Source organism: Saimiri boliviensis, chromosome 21, assembly GCF_048565385.1.
Source record: "Saimiri boliviensis isolate mSaiBol1 chromosome 21, mSaiBol1.pri, whole genome shotgun sequence".
Lineage (NCBI taxonomy): Eukaryota > Metazoa > Chordata > Mammalia > Primates > Cebidae > Saimiri > Saimiri boliviensis.
The window spans coordinates 12,412,560-12,435,386 of NC_133469.1; the positions used below are offsets into that span (position 1 = coordinate 12,412,560).

The 22,827-nt window shown below is 46.8% G+C and overlaps 1 pseudogene; it reads left to right on the forward strand.

The window, feature by feature from the left end:
- Positions 1 to 18,434: 18,434 nt before the first annotated feature.
- LOC120361478 (large ribosomal subunit protein uL11-like) lies at positions 18,435 to 19,064 on the forward strand (annotated as a pseudogene).
- The last annotated feature ends 3,763 nt before the right edge of the window (positions 19,065 to 22,827 follow it).

Sequence of the window (22,827 nt, forward strand, 5' to 3'; positions counted from 1 at the left end):
GAGGGCGGGGAGGGTGGCTGGAAGTGGAAGAAGGACTTGGGGCTTCCAGAAAGAATGAGGACTGGGCTGGCCCAGATTTCAATGGGAAGGAAGGCGGTTTTGAATTCCTGACCTCATGTGATCCACATGCCTCCGCCTCCCAAAGTGCTGGGATTACAGGCATGAGCCGCCACTCCCGGCCAAAATATAAGATAAATTTTTAATTAAAATTAATTCACTCTAATTTTTAAAAGCATCTACTTGTCAGGAGCACATTGCTTTGCTGGCGTCTGTGATCAGTTGGAGGTGGTGGTGAACAGCTTTTTTGCATTTCTTGGAAGAAGAGCTTTTATTTGGCTGCTCAGTCCAGGTCTCTGCCTTCCTTAGAGGCCGAAGCCCATCCATCAGTTTCCCTGATTCTGGAAGAGAAGGGGAAATGAATGGAGCAGAGGGTAAGACAGTGGAAAAAAAAACTCATGGAGGAGGGCTGGGGACAGGGACAATGACGGGAGAGGAGGGAGGATGCAGGAGGTGGGAGAGAGAGGGAGGCTGTGAGAAACTGGGGGCAAACCCTGGGACCTTGCGACAGAATGTTGCTTAATCTTCCCCCCATCCTCCTAGGTGAGCAACTCTCATTACCCCCCACTTCCAGACGAGGATGTTGAGGTTCAGGCAGGGGATGTCCCCTGGCCAAGGACACACAGGAGGAAGTGGCAAAGGGCATGGTGAGCCCCTCACCCACCTCTGGGGACATCCATGTGATTGCTGCACTCTCAGCCCCTTCTGTGTAGCTTCCTGGATAGATGCCTCCCTGGGTAGCCCCAGTACCTCCCTGCCAGCCTCTGTCCTCCCTGACTGCATCGCCAGGTGATGCTTTTGCGCTAGTGTCGGAAATAGATGCTCGGCGCCTCAAAGAAAAATTAGCACTGAGATAAAGGATCTTTCAGCAATGAAATTTTTACCTCCTGGACTGCAGGAAGGGTACTCTCGATAGCTATCTTGCCACAAAAGTATCCTCATGGGTACTCCTTTTCCTTTGTGGCACCAAGCATCTATTTCCAACACCCGGCAAGATCTTTCCGACAATTGATCATAAGAAACTTTCTAGTCTCATACTTTGCCTTGGAAGTAGGGCCACTGTGGCATTTTTCATGAGGACCAGGACACTTTTGAGAGTGACAGGGGTCCTGTCACCCATGGCAGGGACAGCAGGCTTAGAAAAGCCCCATCCAGGGCAAAAGGGACACAGGTTCACCCTGTTCAAAGGGAGCCTATCAATTACTATTACATGGACCAGGAGCTTGAGGCTCTGAGATGTTCCGAGTATAGATCCGGGCACGCTACCTAACCTTAACTCTCTCCCCCGCACCAGAAGAACCCCTCACTCACATGGGGGTTGTGAGGCTTAAGCGAGAAGATGCTACTCATGTGCAGCAGCAGAAGCGCCTCCATTATTTCTCTTACCCCCACCCCCATTTCTCACCTCCACTTCTGTGAAGCCTCATCACAAGTAAGCAATGAATTCAAGTGCTGACACTGACTTCACGGGTATCAGGGTACCTGACTCCACTGGTATCAGGGTACCTGACTCATTTGGCACCTTTGTGACAGTCAGAGAAAAGCACCCCTGCTCTGTACAGACACATTTCTCAGGCTGGGTGTGGTGGCTCATGCCTGTAATCCCAGCACTTTGGGAGGCTGAGGCGGGTGGATCACCTGAGGTCAGGAGTTCGAGACCAGCCTGGCCAACATGGTGAAACTCTGTCTCTACTAAAAAAAAAAACAAACCTACAAAAATTAGCCAGGCGTGGTGGTGGGTGCCTGTAATCCCAGCTACCTGGGAGACTGAGGCAGGAGAATCACTGGAACCTGGGCGGCAGAGGTTGCAGTGAGACGAGATTGCACCACTGCACTTCAGCCTGGGCGACAGAGTGAGATTCCATCTCAAAAAAAACAAAAACAAAAACAGACACATTTCTCCAGGTGCCAGCCTCTACTCATCCTCCTTGTGCAGTGCCAAGCTGAGCAACTGCACATGGCAGCCCCGACTGGCTGACAGTGATCCTGGCAGTTAACATCAGCACTTCAGTCCCTAGCAGCCCCAAGACCAACGTCTCCCCTCCACCTATGACACATCCCTGCTTTCACCTGCCTCTGACCTCTCTGGCCAACAGCCCTCTCCCTGGAACTGTCCCCTTCACCTGCTCAGCTCGGAACATCTCCCTCAACTCTCTAGGAAACATCAGCTCAGGAAGCCCCTGGGGGAATGTGAGTAGAGAGAGAGGGCATGGCTGTTGGACTTTCCCCCTGTTCTCCCCACTGAGCTGTGGCTTCTGTAAGATCCTGGCAGTGTCATCTCTGCATCATGAGCGCCAGGTACTCACTCGGCTTATGAGCATTGCGTGAATGAGGACTGAATGACTCAGTGAGGGAGACTTTCAAAAAGCGGTGGCACTTCCTAGTCCCTCTGTTCAGCCACACGAGAAGTTCAGAGCTCAGGCTATCTGGTAGGCTGGGTGCTGGTGAGGTAAGAGGCGCTACGTAGGGAACAAATAAACCCCCAAACTGCAGCGGTTTCATGCATGTCTATTACAAGATGTCTATTTCCGGCCGGGCGTGGTGGCTCACCCCTGTAATCCTAGCACTTTAGGAGGCTTAAGCAGGTGGATCACCTGAGGTCAGAAGTTCGAGACCAGCCTGGCCAACATGGTGAAACCCTGTCTCTACTAAAAATACAAAAATTAGCTTGGCATGGTGGTGCATGACTGTAGTCCCAGCTACTTGGGAGGATGAGGCAAGAGAATAGCTTGAACCCTATAAGCAGAGGTTGCAGTGAGCCAAGATAGTGCCACTGCACTCCAACCTGGGTGACAGTGCGAGACCCCCCCTCCCAAAAAAAAAGGAAATAAAAGAAAAAGAGGGGAATCATAGCCAGACTTGATGAGATGCACGTTCCTCTAAGTACAATGATGTAAACGACCAAACACTGGGTTTTCAACATTTAGATTCAATCTACAGACAGGACATGGGAGGCTGAGATATGTTCACAGAATTAACATAAACATTCTGAGCCTTAGTAATGTGAAGGCAAAAGTGAGAGAGTTCAGGAGACAGAATGAGGAGGAAGCCTGGAAGAGGAGGCAGGGAAGTGTCAGCAGCTGATTCACAAGGCTGAGTCAAGTGATTCTGCCTCTAGTTGAGTTTCAGTGAGCAGAAGCAGCTGCGTTGGAACTGGGGGAGTTTCCTGTGGGGGACCCGAGGGCAGTGATACAGCTTCATGGGGAGGGGAGGGAGGAGAGGGGAAGTTCTGGAGAGTTATAAATGCTAAACTCTCATATTCGTGGCAGGAAGGCAGCAGATACCATCAAGAGCTAGTAAATCAAGAAATAGTGGTTCCCAGAGGAAACCACCAAAGGAAATAAAACCAGAGGGTCAGTATGATTGCCTCCGAAAACCAGAAGCAGCCTCGAGGGCAAAATCCTCCGCGCCGTGTTCCCTTCTCCACGATGTCGTCCTAACAGTGTGTGTTCTATTAGCAACTTTTAACCTCATCCACAATGTGAAATAAAATGATACGATAAAGAGGAATTAGTGAGAAAAACAGACTTTCATCAGAGAGCCCCATTAAGGGAGTAAAAGGGCCTATCAGAGACTGGGAAAGATGTCTACCGCATCTACCTATCAAAGGGTTTATCTTCCAAATATGTAAGGAGATCCAGAAAATCAGTAAGAAAAAGAAAGAGTCCATTATAAAAGAGGCAAAAATCTCAAAGGAGCAGCTCACAACAGTGAATATCAAATGGCCTGTGAACCCATGAAAAGGTGGTCAATATCGTTAATCATCAGAGAAATGTAAAATCACAGCGAGATACCACTACCCTCTCCCCATCAGGGTGGCTAAAATCCAAAAGACTGACAACACCAAATATTGTCAAGGATGGAACTCTCTTACATTGCTGATGGCAGCAGAAAATGGGACACACACCTTGGAAAAATGTTTAGTTGCAGCTACTAAAGTAAAACAAACATGTACTCCGTGACTGAGCAATGCCACTCCTAGGTATTATAATATCCAACTGAAATGGATGCTATGTCCACCAAAAGGCATGTATAAGAATGTCCACAGGCCCGGCGCAGTGGTTTATGCCTGTAATCCCATCACTTTGGGAGGATGAGGCAGGCGGATCACCTGAGGTCAGGAGTTTGAGACCAGCCTGGCCAACATGGCGAAACTTCGTCTCTACTAAAACAATACAAAAATTAGCCAGGCATGGTGGCATGCACCTGTAATTCCAGCTACTCAGGAGGCTGAGGCAGGAGAATCACTTGAATCTGGAAGGTGGAGGTTGCAAGGAGCAGAGATCACACCACTGCACTCAAGCCTAGGCAACAGAATGAGACTCTGTCTTAAAAAAAAAAAAAAAAAAGAATGCTCACAGAGCTTTATTCATGATAGCCAAAAACTCAAAATAATTCAGTCTGTCCAGCAACAATGGTATATATTAAAATTATATTATAGTATATTATCTTAAATTATTTTAATACATAAATTACCTATGATGTAATTTTAATATATTATATTTTTTAATGTATATTAAAACATACTGTGAATATGTTACACATGGTAAATATATTGTACTCTCTCCATCGCTAGAATTCTACACAGCAATAAAAATGAATGAACTCCTCGCATATAAAACATGAGTGAACCCCACAAATGTAATAATGAACAAAAGAAGTAACACATAAAATAAATCATACTGTATAATTTATGTGAACTTTATATGAAGTTCAAAAACAGGCAAAATCAATCTATGATAAAGAAGTCAGAACACCAATTTCCCATGGAGGGGGAACAAGTTGGGTGACAGGCAGTAGCCACCTGGGATTCTGGAGCAAGCCTCCACCCCACCTGGCTGGTGGTTACATCAGCTGCAAACCTAAGCTTTTGCAGTTAACTCTAGGTTATACTCCAATATAAAAATTTTTGAATGAAAACAAGAAAGTTACAAAGCCTATATTTTAAAGAAGGGAACAGTTTTACTAACGGACATAAAATATACCAAATACATTGGTAGAAATACCATACAAATGCAAACAGTATCACCATGATTGCTCTTAGCTTTCTTTCCTTTTTAAAAAGTAGTAAATGGGTTATTTAAGTCCAAGTGACAGAGTAGTTGTGATTGACAGAAATAAGCGGGTACTTAGAAAATATCAGAAACTAGAAAAGCTGACGGGGCGCGGTGGCTCATGCCTGTAATCTCAGCACTTTGGGAGGCCAAGGCTGGAGGATAACCTGAGGTCAGGAGTTTGAGACCAGCCTGGCCAACATGATGAAACCCTGTCTCTACTAAATACACAAAAATTAGCAGGGCATCTGGCATGCACCTGTAATCCCAGCTACTTGGGAGGCTGAAGCAGGAGAATTGCTTGAACCTGGGAAGCGGAGTTTGCAGTGAGCTGAGATTGTGTCACTGTACTCCAACCTGGGAAACAGAGTAAGGCTCTGTCTAAAAAAGAAAGAAAGAGGCCGGGCGCGGTGGCTCAAGCCTGTAATCCCAGCACTTTGGGAGGCCGAGGCGGGTGGATCACGAGGTCAATTGATCGAGACCATCCTGGTCAACGTGGTGAAACCCCGTCTCTACTAAAAATACAAAAATTAGCCGGGCATGGTGGTATGTGCCTATAATCCCAGCTACTCGGGAGGCTGAGGCAGGAGAATTGCTTGAACCCGGGAGGCGGAGGTTACAGTGAGCCGAGATCGCGCCATTGCACTCTAGCCTGGGTAACAAGAGAGAAACTCCGTCTCAAAAAAAAAAAAAAAAGAAAGAAAGAAAGAAAAGAAAGAAAGAAAGAAAAAAGAAAAGATACTAGGAAAGCAATAAAGCTACTATAATCAAAAGAGTAGTATATACACCAAGAGCAGAAATGGAGATGAGGAAAATGCCACACACAAACAGAAGCAGGATATTTGGGAAGCTGGTAAGTGAGCAAAGTGGAGCTACAGTTCGGGTAGAAAGATGGGCCTCAATTCAGCTGGGGTTGTCCAGTGGAGAAGAAATGTATGGCATTCCCGGAGCTTGGTGAGTGCAGCTCCTCTCCGGTACTGCTGTTCCTGCAGCCACCAGTTCCCAGCCCATCCCCTCCTAGTCCTCTGCCCATGACCCCACCTCACCCATCATTGAGCATCAAGCAGCAGGAAGGACTACACTCACCTTCGCTCCACCTCTAAAAACCTGCCTCCTTTGGTGTCCATATTCATTCATGCAACATTGATTTTACTGAGCAGTTACTATGTGACAGGTGCTATTCTAGGAGCTGGATACAGACTCAAACAGAAACAGACACAATTCCTGACTCCACAGCCTGCCATGGTCTGCTCCTGCCCAGGGCTCAGCCTCTCTTTCAGTGGGTTTCTCTCTGCAGCTTTCCACACCATCTCCCCTACTGGAGACTCCTTCCCATCAGCAAGCCACATGGACTGTGATCGCCACCCTCTGGAACCACATTTTCCTCCATTGTTGACATCCCTTCATAGAAAAAAGTTATATATGATTTATAGATATAAAATCTTTCTATATGTTCTGTCCCAGCTTCCTGCCTCCTGTTCACTTTCATTCCCCTGCAATCTGGCTCCTGTCCCCACCACTCCGAGAAAACTAGTCTTGGCCACATCACCAGTGACTTCTAGGCTGCCAGGAAAAAGGACTATTTTTCAGTTCTGATCTTGTCCCCACCCGGCAGCAGATGACCTGGCTGAGCCCCCTCCTCTCTCATTGTTCGTGACACCCCTGTCCCTTGGCTTTCCCTCTTCTGCTCACTCAGTAGCTCCTCTTCTTCTTCAGGATCTGTAAACACCAGCACCAGACTTGGGGGTCCTCCCTGCTTGTGTCTCCCACCTTCTCCCAGGAGACCTCCGCCTGCCCCACATGCACACCACTCACCTTTCCAGTCCTGGGACTCACCTGAGCCGGAGACTCGGACACCCGCTTCCTACTGGGCATCTACCCTCGACATCTGATGGGCATCATCATTCACATTCCTGACGTCTTGTGGGTTTCCCCCCAAAATGTATTTTCTTCAGACTTCACCAGTGTGACACAGGACACCAGAATTCACCCAGCGAGTGGTGAGCTTAAGCCCAAGCCCAAGGAGTTACCAGAATTCTTCTTTCTCCTAACACCCAGTTTATCATCAAGTCCTGCCAGTGCTACCTCCAGACTTAACCCCATCACTCCTCACTGGGATAGTGGAGAACCTTCTGACTCCCAATCTTCTCCCTATAATCAGTGTCTACAGAGATGCTGCAGGAAGGCTTTTAGCAGGACCAGGACATGTCCCCACCTTGACTAGACTTCCCAGCCCCTCAATACATGCATACACACACGCACACATACAGACACACATGCATACACCCACACACATGCACACACCCATGCACACACTTGCATATACACATTCACACCACACACATGTGTATGCTTGCACACACCCCCATATGCATACACCTGCACACACCCAAATGCACATGCATGCACTCCCATGCACACACCCGCACACATGCACACACCTACATACACACATGCACATATGCACGTGCACACATGCACTTGCATGCACACACATCCACACATGCAAACATGCACTCACACAGGCACACATGCACACACACATGCATACACACACAGATATAGGCTCACACCCACACATGCACAAACCCACATGCACACACATACACACCTACATGCAAACACACATGTATCTCATGCATACATACATGCACACATACACTCACACATGTTCACACATGCACACACATGCAGACACATGCACACACCCACACATACACAAACCCACACACACACCCACGTGTACACGTATATGACACATGCATACACACATGCACACATACATTCACACATGTGCATACATACACATGTGCACATACACACATGCACAGTCTTGCACAGAGTATAGAATCTACACTCTTGCCTGTGCCCAAGCCCCACACCTTGCCCCGCACACACACTTCTCTTTTCTGCTTCCCTGCACACCAAGCTTCTTCCTGCCCTGGGCCTTTACACTTGGCTTACCTCTGCCTAGAAAGCTCTTCTCCTGAGGTCTTCCGTGGCGACTCCTCATTCCTCCTATGTCAGTGCAGAAGTCATCTGCTCTGACCACCCTATTTAAATAGCCCCCTGGCCTCTAATCAGTCTCTACCTTATTTACTTCCTTCACGACAATTGCCTCAACGTGAGGTTACTTGACCCATTCCTATATGTTAGAATTTCCTTTGTCTTCCTCCACTGTGACATGATCCCCTTGAGATCTGGAGCTCCCTGCATCTTACTTGACTTTGCTCCCTCAGTGCCTTGAACCACCCCTACCACACATTAGGTGCTCAGTTAATATGAGTCTAAAGACTAAATTAACAAACCATTGAATAAATGAGGTAGGGGGAGGGATGGGCAGAGTGGCTCACACTGGTAATCCCAGCACTTTTGGAGGTGGAGGCAGGTGGACTGCTTGAGCCCAGGAGTTTGAGAGCAGCCTAGGCAACATAGCGAGACCTCATCTCTACAAAAACAAGTTTAAAAATTAACCCCGCGCACACCTGTAATCCCAGCTACTCGGGAGCCTGAGGCAGGAGAGCCACTTGAACCTCAGAGATAGAGGTTGCAGTGAGTCGAGATTATGCCACTGCACTCCAGGCTGGGTAATAGAGTAAGACTCCGTCTCAGACAAACAAACAAAAATATGGTTTCCTTCATCAGTGAAAACACGCCTTTCCTCGGGCCTGGCAACGCCCAGATCTACCTAAACCGTACTATTTCATTCACATCTCCATTTCCTGTGCTGCTACCTGCACTTTCCTTTCCTAACGCCCTTATCTTGTAAGGTCACAAGGACAGAAGGCGTAACAGTGATGTGCTGGTGCACACCCTGTGGTAGAGGTGGAGGCTGCAGTCTTGTTGGCAGGCTGCCCATGGCCCTGGCACTGTCACACCTGACTTTGGCATAGCACGGTGCCCAGGAGCTGGGGATGATCACACCCCATGGTACAAATGAGGGCTAGGCTGGGGCTTGGGATGCAGCAGGGACACAGTGGCCAAGCTTCTTCTCACATAATCATGGTCCAACACCAAAGAAACCAAGCTGAGGAACACCAGAATTCAGCAAAATGTCAGTTGTATAATCCAAATGAGAAACAAACGATTGATAGAACAAATACAAGATTATAGCAAGCTGGGAAATGTTCACAGCTGATGAATCTGGGTAAAGGCTATATGGATCCTCTTTTTATGCAACTTTCTGTGAACTTGAAATAAAATTCAAAGTTTAAACAAAAAATGCAAGTATTCACCATCTCTAGGTGGTGACAGGGATCATTTCCTTTGGCAACTTTTCTCTGCTTTTCAAATTGCCCATGGTGAGTGAGTGTTGTTCTTATCATCCGAAAAGATTATTAAGGGTCAGGCGCAGTGGATCATACCTATAATCCCAGCACTTTGGGAGGCTGAGGTGGGCAGATCACCTGAGGTCAGGAGTTCAAGACCAGCCTGGCTAACATGGCAAAAACCCTGTCACTACTAAAAATACAAAAAAATTAGCAGGGCATGGTGGCAGGCACCTGCAATCCCCACTACTCAGGAGGCTGAGGCAGATAGAATCACCTCAACCCAGGAAGCAGCAGTTGCAGTAAGCTGAGGTAGCGCCCAGGCACTCTGGCTTGGGCAACAAGAGCAAGACTCTGTCAAGAAAGAAAAAGGAAAAGAAAAGAAAAAGAAAGAAAGAAAGAAAGAGAAAGAAAGAAAGAAAGAAAGAAAGAAAGAGAAAGAAAGAAAAAGGAAGGAAGGAAAGAGAGAAAGAAGGAAAGAAAGAAAAGAAAGAAAAAGAAAGAAAGAAAGAGATGCTCTTGAGGGTTTTGGAGCAGGGGATGGGCCTCCCAAGAAGGGGAGAATTTGCATCAGAGCTGCAGGGGCCAAGCCAAGGTAAATGTCAATAATTAATTCCAGAGTCCCCAGATCCTGCCCGATGCCTTTTGACTTAATGGCTACTTGGCTGCAAATGAAAAGGAAAGCGAGGGGAAGGGCTGAGATTGTTCATGACTCCCACAGCTGGTTTTCCTTAGGCATGTGATTCCCAAATGTTCAGTTCCCAAGTCAGAAAGATGTGAGTGGATGAGCAGGTGGAGGAAGGCATGGCAGGCAGGAAGTAGAGCCGGGCAGAGATGAGAGGCGAGAAGCAGCCAGATGTGGGAGAGGAGAGGCCAGAAACTACAACCTGCTAGTGCTGCAGAGAGGTGGCCTTGGGTCCAAGAGGAGCAGAAATAGGGCTGAGCAGGCAGCGGAATCAGAACACAAAAGGCCTTTTTTAAGAAGTGTGGTACAGGCCGGCTTGGTGGCTTATGCTGTAATCTCAGCACTTTGGGAAGCTGAGGTGGGTGGATCACTTGAGGTCAGGAGTTCGAGACCAGCCTGGCCAACATGGTGAAACCTCATCTCTATTAATAATACAAAGAGTAGCCAGACATGGTGGCATGCACCTGTAATCCCAGCTACTCTGGAGCCTGAGGCAGGAGAATCTCTTGAACCCAGAAGGCAGAGGTTGCAGTGAGCTGAGATTGCACCACTGCACTCCAGCCTGGGCAACAGAGCGAGACTCCATCTCAAAAAAAAAAAATGCAATAAGATACATAAGACATCAGATTCACCATTAAGTATATTCACAGAATTGTGCCACCATCATCCAGCTCCATAACTTTTTCATCATCCCAAATGGAAACTCCGTACCCATTAAACATCAACTCCCCATTCCCCCTACCCCAACCCTGGGTAAAATGTCACCTGTTTATAAAACACACAGGATAGCATCTACCTCATGCCTGCCGGTATGAGTTTACAATCGCTAATTCTTTCCTGTTTTTTTTTAACTTGGAAGGAACATAGGATTGTAAAGTTTAGCTGCCCAATCTTATTCAACCACCAGTCAGAAAGCAAAGTAAATCATTTGTCAAAATAATTATTGAACAATACAAAATTAGTCTAAATCTGAAATTTATAAATTAAAATTATGATTATATAAAACAAGTTTTGGAATAGATGTCAAATTTTTTCAGGTCCAAGAATGATCCTTTTCACCAGTTCCCACTATTCAGATGTTGTTGACATGTTAGTGCTGTGAAAGAAAAAACAAGTTATGGGGGGAAATATCTTACTGTTTGTTATCTATCTAGAGTTGACTGTTTTAGCCTGAAATGTCTGGCTCATTCTCTTAAGAAAACTAAATCTCCTTAGGGAGATCATGAGGTCAGGAGTTCAAGACCAGCCTGACCAACAAGGTGAAACCCCGTCTCTACTAAAAATACAAAAATTAGCTGGGCATGGTGGCAGGTGCCTGTAATCCCAGCTACCTGGGAAGCTGAGGCCGGAGAATCACTTCAACCTGGGAGACAGAGGTTGCAGTGAGCCGAGATTGTGCCGCTGCACTCCAGCCTGGGCAACAGAGCAAGACTCCATCTCGGGAAGGGAAGGGGAAGGGGAAAGGGAAGGGGAAGAAGAAGAGAGAAAGAGAGAGAGAAGAAATACAAAACTACATATTCAAGGACAGACAAGTTCTTGGGTGGTGATTTTATACATGTAGCCATCAATGAAAATTGTGAGTCTAAGTTCAGTGAGGAACACTTAAACATTTCATGTATTGGACAAGCAATTAATATGTCCCTAGTCTTCAATATATTACTGTTAAATGAAAATGTTGACAAATAGTAGTCTGGAGCCATAACAAATGATTCCCATTATCTTTAGAAAAAGCAACCAATTCAGTTTTTCCAGAACAAGCACAAAATAACTTTCTAATGGAAGATTGATTCTTCTTATTAAAGGCGCAGAGGAGACTAAAGTGACAGAAACATCATTCTAAATTGCTGTCCTCTTAGCAAACGCAGATAGATATCAGTCATAAAATTGCCAAGGAGCCCGTAAATCAGCTCAGCGATCATAATGAAGACTATGCTTGGAGAGAGAGCCAAAAGAATATTGACAAAGCTCCTTTATCAGATAACAGAGCACACAAAGCAGAAACACAATTGCTAGCGTGTACACATGTTAGCCAATACTTTGCTTTTGAGCAAACCAAACTCCTCATGTGCAAGGCATAAAACAGCCCTTGGTGCATGTGGGGTTCAGACATAAGGGAAAAATGCTGCCTGGCTTGTCGCCTTGTTTCCATGCCAAAGCATGATAAGAGGCTTTTCATTTACAGATTATTTACTTGGTGAGTCATGTGCTAGAAACGGCACTTCAGGACCCGTGCCAGAGTTGAAGCCGCTGTGACTGAGCAGGGAAGAGCTTTGCTCTGCCAATAAAAGAGCTTGTTCCTCACACTGCTTTATTCACAGAGAAGAGTTAATGGTCAACAAAATGCTTCTGGACCTTGATTCAGGGTTAAAGGAAGTAATAAAAAAAAATACAAACTTCATTTAATCCTGGATGAGCTCAATGCACAGCTTTTGAGCCTGCTGTGAGGAAACACAGGTAGCGTGCAGGTCAGTACACTTCCAGTCGGGGATGACAGAAATCCAATTTCAAGTGGATTACACAATAAATGGAACCAATTACAGCGTTTGTGATGTCAGGGCTCTGGCTCTGGCTCGCTGCAGGTGCCTTGGCTCTGTCCTCTTCCTTGTGTAGCCTTCTTCTCAGACCAGCATCTGTGGTAGAAATATCGTTACGGCAGCGCCAAGCCTACAGTACACCCCGCCTATCTAGACCAACAGAGAGTCTCTGTGTCCCACAATTCCCAGGAACATCCTGAGGTTCACATGGATTAGACTGGCTTAGGGCATGTGTCCACTCCTGAGCCAATCACTGTGTGGCGGGAGTGAAACCCACTTATTGCTCCACCCCTGCCCTGATGGCAACAAACAGCAAAGCAGCAGCAAGAAGGAGAGAAGGGAGGGAGGGAAGAAAGGAGGGATACAGGGGAAGGAGGAAGGGAAGGAGAGAGGGAGGAAGAAAGGAATGGAGATCTCATGGATGTGAGACCATTATTAATGTTTCAAACACCCTCTTTAAATTTAAAATCATTGATGAAATTGTCCTTTTTTTTTGAGATGGAGTTTCCCTCTTGTTACCCAGGCTGGAGTGCAATGGCGCGATCTCAGCTCACCGCAACCTCCGCCTCCTGGGCTCAGGCAATTCTCCTGCCTCAGCCTCCTGAGTAGCTGGGATTACAGGCACACACCACAATACCCAGCTAATTTTTTGTATTTTTAGTAGAGACGGGGTTTCACCATGTTGACCAGGATGGTCTCGATCTCTCGACCTCGTGATCCACCCACCTCGGCCTCCCAAAGTGCTGGGATTACAGGCTTGAGCCACCGCGCCCAGTCCCTTTTTTTTTTTTTTTTTTTTTTTTTTTTACTACAAATTGATGATCTATGAATGTGCCAAATGCCCATTCAGTGGTCTGTGGTGTGAAAATGTTAAGAAAGGATGCCTCAAGATGCTTCTCACCCCTAAAAATACCCTTTCTTTGCAGGCTGGGTGCAGTGGCTCACGCCTGTAATCCCAGCAGATCACTTGAGGTCAGGAGTTCGAGACCAGCCTGACCAACATGGTTAAACCCTGTCTCTACTAAAACGCAAAAATTAGGCAAGTGTGGTGGCGTGCACCTGTAGTCCCAGCTACTTGGGAGGCTGGAGCAGGAGAATCACTTGAACCTGGGAAGCGGAGGTTGCAGTGAGCACCATTACACTCCAACCTGGGCAACAAGAACAAAACTCCATCTCAAAATAAATAAACAAATAAAAATACCCCTTGCAGATCCATGTTCTCCTAAGTAGCAAACAGTTAGGCAATTATTCCAAATGAATTCCCCTAATAAAACTCTCCTCCCACCTCCTCCTCACAGGCCGTGGAGTCTGTGCATGGCAGGGAGAGAGCTGGGAGCATCAGGCCAGACTTTCCGCTGTGGTGTCTTGCTGGGTGTCAGCAGCATCATTGTCCTGAACTCCGTGCTGACTGGGCACTAGTCTGGTGTTTGAGACCACAGTGGGGGTAGCACCAGCCCCATGTCATCAGCATCACCTGCAGGCTGTCCCACCAAGGCAGCCTCTCTCCCTGCCTGGTCTTCTCTGGCTCTGCTTCTTCTTCCGATCTTTCATCCCACCCCCTTGTCAGTCTGGTTTCTCTGTACAAGGACTTGACACCTGTCCCAGAAGGGAACCCTCAGCCCTAGGTCTCCTGACCTTCCAGGTCTGACAGCCAAGGCTAACCTATGAGAACTCCTGCCTCTCGAGTCTAAATCTCCAGGAGAGAGAATCTGGTTGGTGCAGTCTGCTTCAGGCATCCACTCTGGGACCAACCAGGAAGCCTGCGTGGCCCACCAGTGTGGGTAGTATGAGAAACACTCACCTGTTCCAACCCAGGAAATGGACTTAGAGACATGGAGAACTACAGAAGTGAGACTTTTAATGACAGTCTTGCAAGATCTGCCATCTGGTAGGCAGATCCACCCAGTACGGTTACAACAAGGAATTTATCCCCTAGTGAGCAAGTCCCACCCCTGGTTCCTCATAGGCTGAGTCCTTTGGGGTCACAATCTTCCCAGACGTCCCCTATTGATGGTTGGGTTGGGGCTTTTAGGTGTTTACTTTAGGGTTGTCTCACTGCATTTTGTTGTAACCCATAATGCATTGCAATCATAGTCAGCTTGAGGGCTCTTCAGGTATTTGACGTATGCCCAGGTAGTCAGGCAAGCTGATAAGAATAGATAAAGTGAGCTATTTTGCAGGCTAGTAAACTTTTATTCTAGACTAAACTCTCTGGTTCAGGTGAGGGTAACAAAAAAGGGCCCCGACAAGCAGGTGCTGGCTATTAAAGCAGGGGCCTAGGGCCGGGTTTGGTGGCTCATGTCTGTAATCTCAGCACTTTGGGAGGCTGAGATGGGTGGATCACCTGAGGTCAGGAGTTTGAGACCAGCCTGGCCAACATGGCAAAACCCTGTCTCTACAAATAATACAAAAACTCAGCCAGGCATGGTGGCAGGCACCTGTAATCCCAGCTACTCAGGAGGCTGAGACAGGAGAACCGCTTTAACCTGGGAGGTGGAGGTTGCTGTGAGCAGAGATTGCGCCATTGCACTCCAGCCTGGGTGACAGAGTGAGACTCTGTCTCAAAAAAAAAAAAGAGCAGGGACCTAGTGTATCCTGCCCTTGTACAGTTTGTGGGCCCGTGCCTATTCAAGGCACTTTGTCTTGGAAATGGACCACCATATACAGTATCTTCTACAGTAGGAGAGAAGCTTGAAGCAAAGGGGACGTTGCCTCCATAAGTACTTTAAAGCATGTCTACAAATCCCTTGGAAGACATCCTGACATCCTCCAAACGTACCTTGTGAAGGTGGCTCATAAGGGCAACACAGCCTAGGTGGAGCAGTGGTGAAGAGTAGCTTTCAAGCAGACCATGAAGAATTAGGAAAAGCCTCATTCCCTAGTGACATCGGGAGAAAGCTGGCCTGACACAGCTCCAGAGCTGGCGGCACCTCTGCGTCCTGATAGAAGTCTGAGTGGCTGCCAAGCTGAGTCATCCAGGAGTGAAGGAAAACCACCCACCTGTAGCTAAGCCCAAGCCTCACACCCCATCACCTGGGCTGGATCTGGTTCTCCTGCCAGATCTGTCGTATCTTTATTGGCTCTCTTGATAATGGCTTCTGTAGTTGGAAATCATTCATTACTTTTGCTGCCTGAAGCTGAACCATGAATGAGGCAATGAGACAGGGAAAAAGCCTGGTCCATGTCAAGATTTGAGCTCATCCTCTTCTTCTCTCCAACCCCAGTCCTAAGTTCCTGACTCCACACCCAGATTAGCAACAGCTGCCATCACAAAATCAACTTTTTTTTTTTTGAGACAGAGTTTTGCTCTTTTTGCTCAGGCTGGAGTGCAATGGCCCAATCTCTGCTCATTGCAACCTCCGCCTCCCCGGTTCAAGCAATTCTGCTTCAGCCTCCCAAGTAGCTGGGATTACAAGTGAGTGACACCATGCCTACTAATTTTGTATTTTTAGTAGAGCCAGGGTTTCACCATATTGGCCAGGCTGGTCTCAAACTCCTGACCTCAGGTGATCTGCCCGCCTCAGCCTCCCAAAGTGCTGGGATCACAAGCATGACCCACCATGTCACACTTGGCTTACAAAATCAACTTTCTAACCTTTTAACATGACCTCCAGACATTAACCAAGATGCCTGTGTGGACTGCAAGCCCACTTTTCTCTTATGGAATTTGCATCTCTCTCCTTGCATAAGAAGGAAGTATCCAGTGATGGGGAGAAAATCATGGCCTTTGGTATCAGCAAGACCTGGTTTTGCACCATAGATTCCTCACTTAGTAGCCATGGAGTCTCACTCAGGAGACTAACTTATAGGAGGCTGATTCTTGATTGGGAAATTTGTGATAATCTCCCATGAGGATTAAATGAAAGACCCTAATATCAAACGCCTGACACATAGTTGGACCTTAGATATTAGCCTTTTTGCCCTCCTTAGAGGCAAGATGAAAGCAAAACTTATCCTGAGTGCGGATGCTCCTCCTTTGACTGGGCTTCGCCTTACTGAGTCACGGATGCTGTGTTTTCTTTTACAAATGGAAGGTTTTTGGCAACTCGGCATTGAGCAAGTGTATTGGCACAATTTTGACTTAGCGACGGATGAATGAAATATACTCTCATACCCACTACAGTGATTTGAGTGAGCTAGGGATGGCCATCAACTGCTTTCAGAGGGCAACCACCACTTCCTGCTCCTCCTCACATTTATTCAGTATAGATTTAATAACAGGTTCTAAGTCAGGCGTCCCCAAACTTTTTACACAGGGGGCCAGTTCACTGTCCCTCAGACCATTGGAGGGCCGCCACATACTGTGCTCCTCTCACTGACCACCAATGAAAGAGGTGCCCCTTCCTGAAGTGCTGCAGGGGGCGGGGGGCGCAGATAAATGGCCTCAGGGGGCCGCATGCGGCCCAAGGGCCGTAGTTTGGGGACGCCTGTTCTAAGTCAACAGCCTTTTGGATAATTAACATGGTTAAAAGAGTGGTTTTACGAACAATAAAAGGGCTTTGTTCCTGGGCCCAGAATAAACACCATGAATGGGGGTAATTCCCCTTATACCTCCCCCTGAGAGTACCACCCAGCACAAAGTTTACATGAGCAAACAGTTAGAGACAAAGGAATGTGGGGTAAACATACTTAATTGGGGAAGCTTTTATTATTATTTTTTTTTTTTTTTGAGACAGAGTCTCGCTCTGTCGCCAGGTGCCAGGCTGGAGTGCAGTGGCAATCTCGGTTCACTGCAACCTCCACCTCCCAGGTTCAAGCAATTTTCCTGCCAGAGCCTCCTGAGTAGCTGGGACTACAGGCATGTGCCACCATGCCCAGCTAATTTTTGTATTTTTAGTAGAGACGGGGTTTCACCATGTTGGCCAGGATGGTCTCTATCTCTTGACCTCGTTATCCACCTGCCTTGGCCTCCCAGAGTGCTGAGATTACAGGCATGAGCCACCACGCCCAGCTGCTTTTATTATTCTTAATCTTCACTCTACGACCTAAAGCTCTAAAGAACTGGCTGCCTTCAGCTGGTCTCACTGAAATCTTTCGGCCTTCTAAAAGATTTGAGACTATAATCTATAACTTCCCTATATTTCCCTTAATATTTTCCCAGCCACCCCTAGTGAATCCCAACAAACACTATGAACTCACTTTCAGGTCTCTGTGTCACATTTTGGTAATCCTCATGATATTTCAGATTTTTTCATTATTATTATATCTGTTATGGTGATCTGTGATCAGTGTCTTTGATGTTACCATTGTAATTGTTTTTGGGTACCACAAACCATGCCCACGTAAGACAGCAAACTTAGTTGGTAAATGTGGTGTGTGTGTTCTGACTGTTCCACCAACAGCTGTCCCCCATCTTTGTTCCTCTGCTCTGGCCTCCCTATTTTCTGAGATGTAACAATATTGAATTTAGGCCAATTAATAACTCTACAATGGCCTCTCAGTGTTCAAGTGAAAGGAAGTGTCACATGTCTCTCGTTTTAAATCAAAAGCTAGAAATCATTAGGTTTAATGAGGAAGGCATGGCAAAAACCAAGATAGGCTGAAAGCTAGGCCTCTTGCACTAAGCAGTTAGCCAAGTTGTGAATGCAAAGGAAAAGCTTTTGAAGGAAATTAAAAGTGCCGCTCCAATGAACACATGAATGATAAGAAAGCGAAGCAGGCTTATTGCTGATAGGGAGAAAGTTTGAGTGGTCTGGATAGAAGATCAGACCAGCCACAACACTCCCCTAAGCCAAAGCCTAATCCAGAGCAAGGCCCTACCTCTCTTCAATTCTGTAAAGACAGAGAGGGGTGAAAACCTGCAGAAGAAAAGTCTGAAGCTAGCAGACGTTGGTTCATGAAAGCTCACTTTCGGCTTTCAGCTCAGAGGAGACCAAGGTGCAACTTTCTTCAGTCGTCCCGAATCCGGGTTCATCCAATACCAGCCGCCTCCACCATCCCGCCAAAGTGCGACCCCCACAAGATCAAAGTCATATACCTGAGATGCACCAGGGGTAAGGTCAGTGCCACTTCTGCGCTGGCCCCCAAGATCAGTCCCCTGGCTCCATCTCCAAAAAAGGTTGATGATGACATTGCCAAGGTAACGGGTGACTGGAAGAGCCTGAGAATTACAGTGAAACTGACCATTCAGAACAGACAGGCCCAGATTGAGGTGGTACCTTCTGCCTCTGCCCTGATCATCAAAGCCCTTAAGGAACCACTAAGAGACAGAAAGAAACAGAAAAACATTAAACACAGCGGGAATATCACTTTTGCTGAGATCGCCAGCATTGCTCGACAGATGCGGCACTGATCCTGAGCCAGAGAACTCTCTGGAACCATTAAAGAGATCCTGGGGACTGCCCAGTCTGTGGGCTGTAATGTTGATGGCCGTCACCCTCATGACATCCTAAATGACATCAACAGTGGTGCTGTGGAATGCCCAGCTAGTTAAGCACAAAGGAAAATATTTCAGTAAAGGATCATTTAACAATAACAAAAACAAAACATAAAAGTGCAAGGTGAAGCAGCAAGTGCTGATGGAGAAGCTGCAAGTTGTCCAGAAGATCTGGCTAAGATCATCGATTAAGGTGGTCACAGTGAACAACAGATTTTCCATGTAGATGAAATAGCCTTCTATTGAAAGAAGATGCCACGTAGGACTTTCATAGCTAGAGAGGAGAAGGCAATGCCTGGTTTTGAAAGCTTCAAAGGACAGGCTGACTCTTCTGTCACTAGCCTCTCCTTAGGGACTAGTGCAGTTGTTGACTTTAAGTTGAAGCCATCCCTCATTTACAATTCTGAAAATCTTAGGGCCCTTAATAATGATGCTAAATCTGCTCAGCCAGTGCTCTAGCCTAGATGACTGCACATCTGTTTACAGCATGGTTTGCTGAATATTTTAAGCCCACTGTTGGTATCTACTGCTCAGAAAAAAATATTTTTTTCAGAACATTACTCCTCATTGACAATGCACCTAGGCACCGAGGAGCTCTGCTGGAAATGCACAAGGAGATGAATGTTGCTTTCCTGCCTGCTAACAGAAAGTCCATTCTGCAGCCCATGGACCAAGGAGTCCTTTCAACTTTCAAGTCTGGATCTAGGCAAAGTCCATTGAAACCTACTGGAAAGCACGTATCATTCTAGATGCCATTATGAACATGGGAGGAGGTCAAAATATCGACACTACCAGGGGTTTGAAAGGAGTTGAGTCCAACCTTTGTGGATGGCTTTGAGGAGATGAAGACTTCAGTAAACGAAGGAACTGCGGATGTGGTGGAAACAGCAAGAGAATTAGAAGTAGAAGTGACACCTAAAGATGTGACTGCATTGCTGCAGTCTCATGATCAAATTTGAGTGAATGATGAGTTGCTTCTTATGAATGGCAAAGAAAGTGGTTTCTTGAGATGGAATCTACTCCTGATGCGATTTGAATTAACAACAAAGCATTTTAAATATTACAGAAATTTAGTAACAAAGCATTTTAAATATTATAGAAATGTAGTTGATAAAGAAGCAGATTTGAGAGAATTGATACCAATTTTTTTTTTAAGGTGGAGTTTCACTCTTATTGCCCAAGCTGGAGTGCAACGGTGCAATCTCGGCTCACTGCAACCTCTGCCCCCCAGGTTCAAGCAATTTTCCTGCCTCAGCCTCCCAAGTAGCTGAGATTACAGGCACCTGCCACCATGCCTGGCTAATTTTTGTATTTTTAGTAGAAACGGGGTTTCACCATGCTAGCCAGGCTGGTCTCCAACTCCTGACCTCAGGTGATCCACCCACCTTGGCCTCCTAAAGTACTGAGATTACAGGTGTGAGCCACCATGCCTGGCCTTGACACCAATTTTGAAAGAAGTTTTACTGTGGGTAAAATGCTATAGAACAGCATCACATGCTACAGAGAAATCTTTCATGAAAGGAAGAGTCAATCAGTGTGGCAAACTTCATTGTTGCCTTATTTATTTATTTATTTATTTATTTATTTTTGAGACAGAGTTTCACTCTTGTTGCCCAAGCTGGAGTGCAATGGTGTGATCTCAGCTCACTGCAAACTCCACTTTCAAGGTTCAAGTGATTCTCCTGCCTCAGCCTCCCAAGTTGCTGGGATTACAGGCATGTGCCACCACGCCAAGATAATTTTTGTATTTTTGGTAGAGACGAGGTTTCACCATGTTGGCCAGCCTGGTTTCGAACTTCTGACCTCAGGTGATCCACTTGCCTGGGCCTCCCAAAGTGCTGGGATTACAGGCATGCACCACCATGCCCAGCTAATTTTTGTATTTTTAGTAGAGGCAGCGTTTCACCGTGTTGGCCAAGATGGTCTTGATCTCCTGTCCTCATGATTCACCCACCTTGGCCTCCCAAGTTTCTGGGATTACAGGCGTGAGCCACCATGCATGGCCACACCCAACGTCTTATCTGTTCAACCAACATTTATTGAATGCCTGCCTTGTACACTGACAAGGTGATTAGGTAGTCCAACACTGACCCTGCACTCCAGGAATTCACAGTCCTGGGTCTCCATCCCCTTCTCTGAACTTACCAGCAAAGGGATGTGGTGTAGCAGCGTCACGCGATTCCCAACTTCTCAGAGTTCTTGGTAATTGTAAAACTTTGTCAAAGATGACCAAAAGAAGAAGTCTCATTTTATTCTCCCTGAAAGGTCCCAGCAGCAGTATTCTCCAAAGGATTCCAGCCATTTTCCCCTCTCCCATCATGCCCTTGCTCACTTAATTCCCAATTCCTGGGAGAGGCTGGACTGGAGTCACCACTGACTCTGGAAAATGAAAGGAGAGTACAATAGAGACCAGCAGCTGGGCCAGGTGCAGTGGCTCACACCTGTAACCCCAGCACTTTGAGAGGCCAAGGTGGGAGGATCACAGGTCAGGAGTTCAAGACCAGCCCGGCCAAAATGGTGAAACCTCATCTCTCCTAAAAATACAAAAATTAGCTGGGTGTGGTGGTGCGCACCTGTAATCCCAGCTACTGGGTAGGCCGAGGCAGGAGAATCATTTGAACCTGGAGGTGAAAGTTACAGTGAGCCAAGATTACACCACTGCACTCCAGCATGGGCAACAGAGCAAGATTCTGTCTGGGGGGGATGGTGGAGGCGGGGTGGGGGGAGACAGCTGTAGTTCAGGACCATGAACAGTGCCAATGGGTGCCAAACAGGTGAGTCCCATCAGAGAAGACTCTGATAAGGTCATCTCACCCTCTACAAGAGCCAGTCTGAGGGCAGAAGACACCTGCCTCTCATAAGTTGGACTCTTGCTGCTGGAGTAACTGGATTTTTCACTAGAGTTCATGTTGTGAACTGTTACAACCCTCCCCTCCAGGCTGGAAGTTGGGGCTGAGAACCAAAAATATCCAGGAATATTTTCCATTTGGACCCACCAGTGGAAAAACGGGACTTCTCACTGTTGACTTCTAGGAAAAGCAGTTGTAAAGAGACCAGGATCTATAGATTTGCCCAAGAGCAATTCCTAAGCCAAGTCACATGGTGCTTTTCTGCTTTAAGCCTCAAAAACCAGTCAATGACATTCAGGCACAAGAGTTCACAGAAAAGGGGCAGCCTGGCAAGGGAAGCCCAGAGCCAAGCTTATCCTTCTCTGCTGGCTTCCTGTGGCTCATCTTTCCTGCTGGCTTCCTGTGGCTCTTCCTTCTCTGCTGGCTTCCTGTGGCTCATCTTTCCTGCTGGCTTCCTGTGGCTCTTCCTCCTCTGCTGGCTTCCTCATCTCTTCCTGTGGCACCTGGAAGTGCTGAACCCCTCTCCTTGAGACCGTTTTTATAGCAATGCATGGCAATTCTTTTCTTCTCATAGCAAAACTCCTCTACTGACTCTTCTTCTCCCTCCTAATGCCCCACTCAAGGACATGAACAATGCAAAGTCTGGGGCCCTCCGTTTGCCCTCTCTCCATGGTCCTCTTTCCTTTCTGTCTCAAGTCTCAGGTCTCACTTCCCTGTCTTTGCCTCTAAAATGTGCTTTACCATACCAATTTCTGGTATGATAAATGATCTCTAAAGAGAAAATTGTCCAGGGTGAAAGAAGAACTTTAAAGCATTTGACTTCTATCTTACAGGATACCATTTGTGCTTTGGATCAGAAATCAATATATGGTACTTTCTCTCCCATCACCAGAATATAAGATTCCAGACAGACTTGGGAGTGGCTCCTCTCACTGCACACCTAATAACCTGCTTGCAGAATTTCTTCCCATCTTCACAGCTCTGAGCTCTGCAGGTTTGGAGGT